Raw genomic sequence first — 9,265 nt, 5'->3', positions numbered from 1 at the left:
CATAACATCAGGTTATACATACACTTATGTTTTGTTCGAAAATGTGCATATTTAGAGCTAAAATCCGTGGTTATACAACGTAGCATAACGTAGCATAACGTGCTAACGTAGCATATTTTTCCCAGAATGTGCGGATATTTCTATTAGACTCTCACCTATTCTGACCAAATAGCTATTCATAAACATTACAAAAAAATACATGTTGTATAGGAAACGATAGATCCATTAGTTCTTAATGCAATCGCAGTGTTAGAATTCTAAAAATATCTTCATTACGACATAAGACTTAGTTATGGTAAGGGAATAACCAAAACCTGAGCGCAAAGCTACTAGTACACAGTTCGACAGATATATGAAATAGCATCACAAAATGGTTCCTACCTTTGCTGATCTTCCATCAGAATGTTGTACAAGGGGTCCTTTGTCCAGAACCGTCGTTGCTTGGATTCAGAACGAACTCTTTCCCTCTTGAATTAGCAAGCACACTGGCCAGGTGGTGCTAACCTCTCCTTCGTGAACAAACGCAAACGACGCAACACGCCTAATGTCCCGAATAAATTTCAATAGTCTAATAAAACTATATTGAAAAAACATACTTTACGATGATATTGTGACATGTATCAAATAAAATCAAAGCCGGAGAGAGTATTCACCCATAACGACAGCTTTCCAGTAGGCAATAACAGGTCCCAACACGTGCCTTGCAGAAAATAGAAAATGGGGGACACGTTGTTCCAAGATGGTTTATTCAACCTCAGACAGAGATAATCAACTAATTTTTCCTCTCACTTCCTCTTGACATCCAGGGGAAGGTGTATGACGTGCACGTATAGTCATACGTATCATGCCCATTTATAGGCAGCCACTTGAACACAGCATCGATTTCAGACTTTCCACTTCCTGGTCAGAAAGTGTGCTGCCAAATGAGTTGTGTTTTACCCACAGACAAAATTCAAACGGTTTTAGAAACTAGAGAGTGTTTTCTATCCAATAGTAATAATAATATGCATATTGTACGAGCAAGAATTGAGTACGAGGCCGTTTAAATTGGGTACGATTTTCCCCCAAAGTGAAAACAGCGCCCTCTGGTCCTCATCAGGTTAAAGTGTTACTAACTTAAAGTTACTTGTGTTACTCATCCCTGCTGTCCTGCGCCTGACTCCTCTGCACCAGCTACACACAGACCATTACAATAGGCATTGCCGTGCCCTCTTCACGACTGTTGGTGTGTTTGAACCATGATCGGTCCTTAGTGATGTGGACACCGAGGATCTTGAAGCTCTCTACTTGCTCCACTACAGCCCATCGATGTGAATGGGGACGTGTTGGGCCCTCCGTTTCCTGTAGTTCACGATAAGCTCCTTTGTCTTGCCCATGTTGAGGGAGAGGTTGTTGTGCTGGCACCACACTGCCAGGTCTCTGACCTCCTCCCTATAGGCTGTCTCATCGTCGTCGATTAGGCCTACTACCACCCTTGTGTCATTGGAAAACTTAATGATGGTGTTGGAGTGGTGCACAGCCACACAGTTGTGTGTGAACAGGGAGTACAGGAGGGGACTAAGCACGAACCCCTGAGGGGCCCCCGTGTTGAGGGTCAGCGTGGCAGATGTGTTGTTGCCTACCCTCACCACCTGGGGGCGGCCCGTCAGGAAGTCCAGGATCCAATTGCAGAGGGAGGTGTTCAGTCCCAGGGTCCTTAGCTTAGTAATGAGCTTGGAGGGCACTATGGTGTTGTAAGCTGAGCTGTAGTCAATGAACAGCATTCTCATGTAGGTGTTCCTTTTGTCCAGGTGGGAAAGGACAGTGTGGAGTGCAATAGAGATTGTGTTATCTGTGGATCTGTTGGGGCGGTATGTGAATTGGAGTGTGTCCAGGGTTTCTGGGATGATGGTGTTGTGAGCCATGACCAGCATTTGAAAGCATTTCATGGCTCCAGATATAAGTGCTACGGGGGAGGTAGTCATTTGGACTTGGGGACTGTAAAGGTTACATTGGCGTTCTTAGGCACAGAGACTATGGTGGCTTGCTTGAAACATGTAGGTATTACAGACTGGGTCAGAGAGAGGTTGAAAATGTCAGTGAAGACACTTGCCAGCTGGTCTGCGCATGCTCTGAGTATGCGTCGTCCTTGCGGCCTTGTGAATGTTAACCTGTGGTCTTACTCACATAGGCTACTGAGAGTGTGATCATACAGTCATCCGGAACAGCTGGTGCTCGCACACATGGCTCAGTGTTGCTTGCGTCGAAGCGAGTATAGAAGGCGTTTAGCTCGTTTGGTACAGTGGTTCCTCATTTAAAAGTTTCATAATACAGTAGTATAGTGCGCGGTATGCTGTGATATCATTCAGTGAGTCGCAGTACTAATGTTCATTTGAACCACCAGAGGACATCTTCGAGCACATTACGCCATCTAGTCTTTTTTTATAATAATTTTATTAATGAAAACACAAAGATTTTGATGAACAAATACTGTATATACATCTTTCTATTGGATATATAGTATATAAATCATCTGTCACGTTCGTCATAAGGAATGGACCAAGGCGCAGCGTGCGTAGAGTTCCACATATTTTAATAAATAGAAACTCACCAAACAAAAAAAACCAAGCACAAACGAAACGTGACGTTCTGGACTACTCACAGGCAGCTACACAAACACAAGATCCCACAAAGCACAAAGGGAAAATGGTTGCCTAAATATGATCCTCAATCAGAGACAACGATAAAAAGCTGCCTCTGATTGGGAACCATAACAGGCCAACATTGACATATAAACGCCTAGATGACCCACACTAAATCACACCCCGACCTAACCAACATAGAGAATGAAAGCTCTCTATGGTCAGGGCGTGACATCATCACCCAGTGGATGGTTGTTATTGATTATTATGTGGATTATTAGATATTTACATTTGTAGTGGGTTGATGCATTTTCATTCGGGCAAATCAGGTCTGTGATATTGAGTTAGAAATGTCAAACTTGTGTCAGGTGAACTGTTGTGTCCTCACCTTTGGTCTGAATTTTATTCAAGAATTTATGTTCTAAAAATAAATAACAAAGGAGTCCTGAATAATTAAACAATAAATGAACCGCAACTTGTTGGCTAAAGCAAAAGCAATCACAAATGTATCAGACTGTTTATAATCTTTGCTGTGCGATTATTGTATTTGTTGTGCTGTTTACGCTGTTCCAAATGGTCTAATACTTTTTTGTAATTTAACAGCACATGTTTGTTACACATAATTAGCACGCAGCACTCACTCCTCCTACCCTCCTTTATCTCCTTATTATTACAATTATTTGTATTATTGTCATTATAATAATAAGTGATGTCATTATCATTAGTAGGCTTAGTAGACTAGTAGCCTTGTATCAAGCTGAAGGCTTGAAAACGTGCATTTTATGGTAGCCTATGTATAGCTATAGGTAAGTCATCCATTAATACATTTCAAGTCCCTAAAAAGTCAGCAAGTCTATTGTCCTGCTTATAACCCATCAAGGGGCGGATGGCTTCTTTTGTATTCCAATAATATGTTAGGCTGACGAATGATTTACACCTGGCCCACATATGAGGCATCGCCAGCTGTGAACAACCATGGTGAATGTGACGACATCAAATGTTGCAATTGTACAACATTTGATAACTATAATTTTCGCCTGACACAATAACTTTCCCTATCCTTAATGCATAATGCATATCGTTATTTAAATAATTCTGATATTTTGAATTATGTGATCGCATTGCACTGAATCATGCAGTATTATGCCATGTGAAAGCAGAATTTTTATAATATTACCTTTATATCTACACACTCGTCACTCCCGTTCTACTACTCTAAATCGCTTTTGCATGCGCTCAACATGGATAACTTGAAATAAAATATAGGTTAATGAAATATTTGAAAGGAAAATGTTTTTTCTTTTTTTAGCCTGGTGGTTATAAGTATTTTAGGCATATCATATGAATTAGGCCTCATGTAAAATCATTGTCAAAAGCGCTAAAGATACTGTAGCATCTAGGTCGATATTATTTATGGGTTGATCATATAGAAATATCAAAACATTATTTTAACAACTCCAGGGCAAATGCCTGTCTATGGCACAGGAACCACTGTCACTAACAGCCCTTTTCTATAATCAAGACATATGCTGATAACTCTTAACTGTTTCACGGAACCCAAACCGGCTGTGCGCATGTGCCATCGTGCGCCATCATGCATAAATGTATTTTGTCCCCCCACACCAAACGTGATCACGACACGCAGGTTAAAATATCAAAACAAGTCTAAACTGTTGCACAAATTGGGGGAAGTCTCTCTTCTCTCGCACTGTCCTGTATCTGGTTAAAAAAAAATCAGCTTGCGGGTGGTCCCGGATTTGAGAAAGAACTTACAGTTGGCATGTGGACTGACGATTTTCTAAAAATAGAATACTTGTGCCTTACAGCCCATTATACAAACAAAGAGTGTGTGCTCGTGGAGAGGATGCTATCCACCATGGAGTGGAACAGTTCACAGCTCAACTCCAGAGGCCAATTAATGTGAAAGAGTACTTATGGATCTTGTTGATTTCATCTATCGCTTCAAAGAGGCCACACTTGCCATGGAGGCAAGCCAGCAGCCTACTCTTCACCTGGTAATTGTGTGGTTCCAAAGGATAAAGCGTCATCTACAGATGGTGGTGTCAGAGGGAAGCCGGTGGTGTCAGAGTGAAGCCAGCTGCGAGCCTGCAACCAGGCACGGTGCTTGACATCCTTTTCCTGTACAGCAATTGGAAGAAATCCGAGTGATGAATGGACTGTTTTTGAAGTTGTTTTAGTAGCTTTATTTGTTGGCTAATATTAGAAGGCACTTTCAAAGTGATTTGAGTTCTCAATGTGCCGCATTGTATTGTGAAAATAAAAGTATATCGTTCTTAATTCATGGCATGGTTTCTTTTTAGCCAAATGTTGAATAGACATGCAGACAAATGAACTCATGCAGGAAAAGAGGAATAATAGCCTACTGTCTGTAGTCACAAAAACTATTAGGCTAAATAAATTTATGTTATTTTGTTGGGTAATGGATCGGCTCTCAGAACTCATAAGAGGAGGCTTCTTTCTTCAATATAATCATTCATTCAGAAGGTTAAACCCATAGGTTTTAGGCTCGCAGTAAATGAAATTAGATTACAATAATAAATTATTCTATCATTCATACTTAAGTGTTGCTTGCCTCGAAGTGAGCATTAAAGGAATTTAGCCCGTCTGATAGGCTTGCATCACTATGCAGCTTGTGGCTGGGTTTCCCTTGGTAGTCCGTAATAGTTTGCAAGGCCTGCCACAGCCGACGAGTGTCAGAGCCGGTGTAGTAGGATTCAATCTTAGTCCTGTATTGACACTTTGCCTGTTTGATGGTTCGTCGGAGGGCATAGTGGGATTTCTTATAAGCTTCCGGGTTAGAGTCCCGCTCCTTGAAAGCAGCAGCTCTACCCTTTAGCTTAGTGTGGATGTTGCCTGTTATCCATGGCTTCTGGTTGGGGTATGTACGTACAGTCACTGTGGGGACAACGTCATCGATGCACTTATTGATGAAGCCAGTGACTGATGTGGTATACTCCTCAATGCCATCAGAAGAATCCCGGAACATATTCTAGTCTGTGCTAAAAAAACAGTCCCGTAGCTTAGCATCCGCGTTATCTGACCACTTCCGTATTGAGCAAGTCACTGATACTTCCTGCTTTAGTTTTTGCTTGTAAGCAGGAATCAGGAGGATAGAATTATGGTCAGTCTTGTCAAATGGAGGGTGAGGGAGAGCTTTGTACGCTTCTCTCTGTGTGGAGTAAAGTTGGTATAGATCAATTTCTCCTCTGGTTGCACATGTGACATGCTGGTAGAAATGTTGCTTGCTTATGGCCTTTTACAGCTTGTTGAGTGTGGTCTTAGTGCCAGCGGCGGTTTGTGGTGGTAAATTGACGGCTACGAAAAATATAGATAAGCTGTAGACCACACTATCTACCAAGAGAGTTTATCATGAGGTACTCTACCTCTGGCGAGTAATACCTCGAGACTATCTTAATATTAGACATTGCTCACCATCTGTTATTGACAAATAGACACACACCCCCACCCCTCGTCTTACCGGACATAGCTGTTCTGTCCTTACGATGCACAGAAAACCCAGCCAACTGTATTATCTTTGTCGTCGTTCAGCCACGACTCTGAAACATAAGATATTGTCCTGTTGGTAGGACAGTCTCAAACAGAGCTCATCCAGTTTATTCTCCAGTAATTGCATGTTGGCTAAAATAATGGATGGTCGAGGCGGGTTACCCACTCGCCGACGAATTCTCACCAGGCACCCTGATCTCCGCCCCCTGTATTTCTGTATTTTCTTCATGAGAATGACAGGGATTTGGGCCTTGTCTGGGAGCAACGTTATATCCTTCGCGTCCGACTCATTAAAGAAAAAATCTTCGTCCAGGTTGAGGTGAGTAATCGCTGTTCTGATATCCAGAAGCTCTTTTCAGTCATAAGTGACGGTAGCATCAACATTATGTACAAAATAAGTTAAACAATGCGAAAAAACATACAAAATAGCACAATTGGTTAAGAGCCCTGAAAACAGCAGGCATCCCCTCTGGCGCCATTCTTCTTGGATGCTTGGCTAGCAATAGACAAGAAGAAATTTACAGGGGCCGACCAACTTGATCTTAGTCTGTGCAGACCCCATTTTTGTTGTCTCAAAAACCCACATTTTCTATTTAACATTATCAGGAAACATTCCAAAAGTATGGAAATCAGCTCTTGTGCTGCCACTCCATGAGGGTGGGGATAGAAGTGATCTTAATAATTATCACCCAATTTCAAGGCTTGTCTAGCTAAGATTCTTGAGTCCTTGGAAAGTGTTCAAGTTTGCTATTTTTTATCTGAGAAATGTATTTTGAATGTAAACCAATCAGGGCTTAGGCCTGGGAATAGCACTATTACAGCAACCACTTTAGTTGTTAAACAATACAATGATATGTGCTGCTTTGTTTGTGGACCTGCGAAAATGATTTTGATACTGTTGATCATGTTATTTTATTGAAGTTGTCCTTGATAGGCCTGAGCTCTGACGCCTGTTCATGGTTTCATGATTATCTTAGTGACAGAATTCAGGCCATCATGATTGTCTGAATTTCTTGTATTACATAAAGGTGTACCACGTGGGTCGATTTTGGGACTTCACTATTTTTATAAACAACAATGGTCAATCTGTTAAAATTGGTCAAATTCATCCATATGTGGATGATACTATTATGTATGCTATTGCCCTGACTTTTGTTCTGGCAGTGTCAAAACAACAATCAGATTTTATTGCTATGCAGTTATCCCTTTGATGATACAGTGGTAGCAATACAAGATTATAACATTTACAGAAAATACAAAAATGCCAGTGATGGAAGTGTTGCTGTTTATAATCAGAACCACATTCGGGTTAAGATTAGAGAAGATCTCATGTTAAATACTGTTGAAGTAATATGGCTACAGGTTCATCTTCCTCACCTAAAGCCCATTCTTGTGGGAAGATGTTAACAGTCAGTATCTGGATAACATGTATGAAATGTGATATCAACAGAGAGGAATATTTTCTGCGTGATTTAAATATTGACTGGCTTTCATCAAGCTGCCCACTCAAGAAAAAGCTTCAAACTGTAACCAGTGCCGGCAACCTAGTTTAAGTTATTAGTCAACCTACCAGGGTAGTTACAAACAGCACAGGAATGAAATTATCAACATGTATTGATCACATCTTTGCTAATACTGCAGAAATGTGCTTTAAAGCAGTATCCAGATCCATCAGATGTAGTGATCACAATAGTAGCCATATCTAGGAAAACCAAAGTTCTAAAGGCTGGGCCTAATATAGTGTATAAGTGGTCATACAATACGTTTTGTAGTGATTCCTACGTTGTTGATGTAAAGAATATTTGTTGGTCTGTGGTGTGTTATGAGGAGCAAACAGGTGTTGCACTTGATACCTTTATGAAATTGCTTATTCCAGTTAGTACTAATAAGCATGCACCCATTAAGAAATTGACTGTACAAACTGTTAACTCCCCGTGGTTTGATGAGCAATTGAAAAATGTTATGGTTGAGAGGGATGAGGCAGAAAGATTGGCAAATAAGTCGGGCTGCTCAACCGATTGGCAAACGTACTGCAAATTGAGAAATCATGTGACTAAACTGAATAAAAACAATGTATTTATGGTTGCTTGTTATTTTGTCTTTTAATCATTATGTGTTATTGTTTTTACCATCGAGGACCACTTTGGAAACAAGCATTTTAATGAATACTTTCAAGTGATATCCTCTGGGTACACATTGTACATTTTGTTGTATATGTTGGTTACCCAAAATAAATAAACTAAAAAAAGAATAAACTACACTATGAAACAAAGATAAATGACATAAAGAATGATAGTAAAAAGCTTTGGAGCACCTTAAATGAAATATTTTGGGGAAAAAAGCAAACTCAGCTCCATCATTCATTGAATTAGACGGCTCATTCATCACCAAACCGACTGATATTCCCAACTAATTTCATGATTTTTTTCATTGGCAAGATTAGCAAATTTAGGCATGACATGCGAGCAAACAACGCTGACACTGCACATCCAAGTATATCTGACCATATTATGAAAGACAAGATTTATAATTTGTCATTTAGAAATTGAAAAATAATTGTTGTCTATCCACAATGACAAGCCATCGGGGTCTGACAACTTGGATGGAAAATTACTGAGGATATTAGCAAATTATATTTCCACTCCTATTAAAATCTTCAATTTTAAGCCTACTAGAAAGTGTTTGCCCTCAGGCCAGGAGGCAAGCTACACAGTAAAATCACCAGTGTTAAATTCACTGTGTCAAAAGTGATCGACTCCCATAGAGTTGTTTTAGCAACTGGCAGTGCCAAATGACCGCTAGCGTCAGTGCTGATAACTGGGGTTAATTGCTAAGGTATAACATTTTACTCTAATAGTGTAGACTTTTACTCAGTAAGTGTAAACATCATCACAACCCCACCCATAAATTCAGGTTCTGCATTCAAAACTCTTCTTTTCTCAACGCCATTGTTGGATCAACAAAATCCTAATTTGTTCCATTCAAAGGTGAGTTTTAAACAATTATTTCACTGATATTATTTAGCTATTTTAATTTAAATACTTGATACCTGGTTGTCAGACTGCAGTGTAACTTAAAACGTCTAACAGTTTTGATTGTGTGTGTGCAGCTAATGT

Source organism: Salvelinus alpinus, chromosome 5 (assembly GCF_045679555.1).
Source record: "Salvelinus alpinus chromosome 5, SLU_Salpinus.1, whole genome shotgun sequence".
Taxonomy (NCBI): Eukaryota; Metazoa; Chordata; class Actinopteri; order Salmoniformes; family Salmonidae; genus Salvelinus; species Salvelinus alpinus.
The sequence above is the reverse complement of the archived record's forward strand: the minus strand, read 5'-3'. Positions refer to the sequence as shown.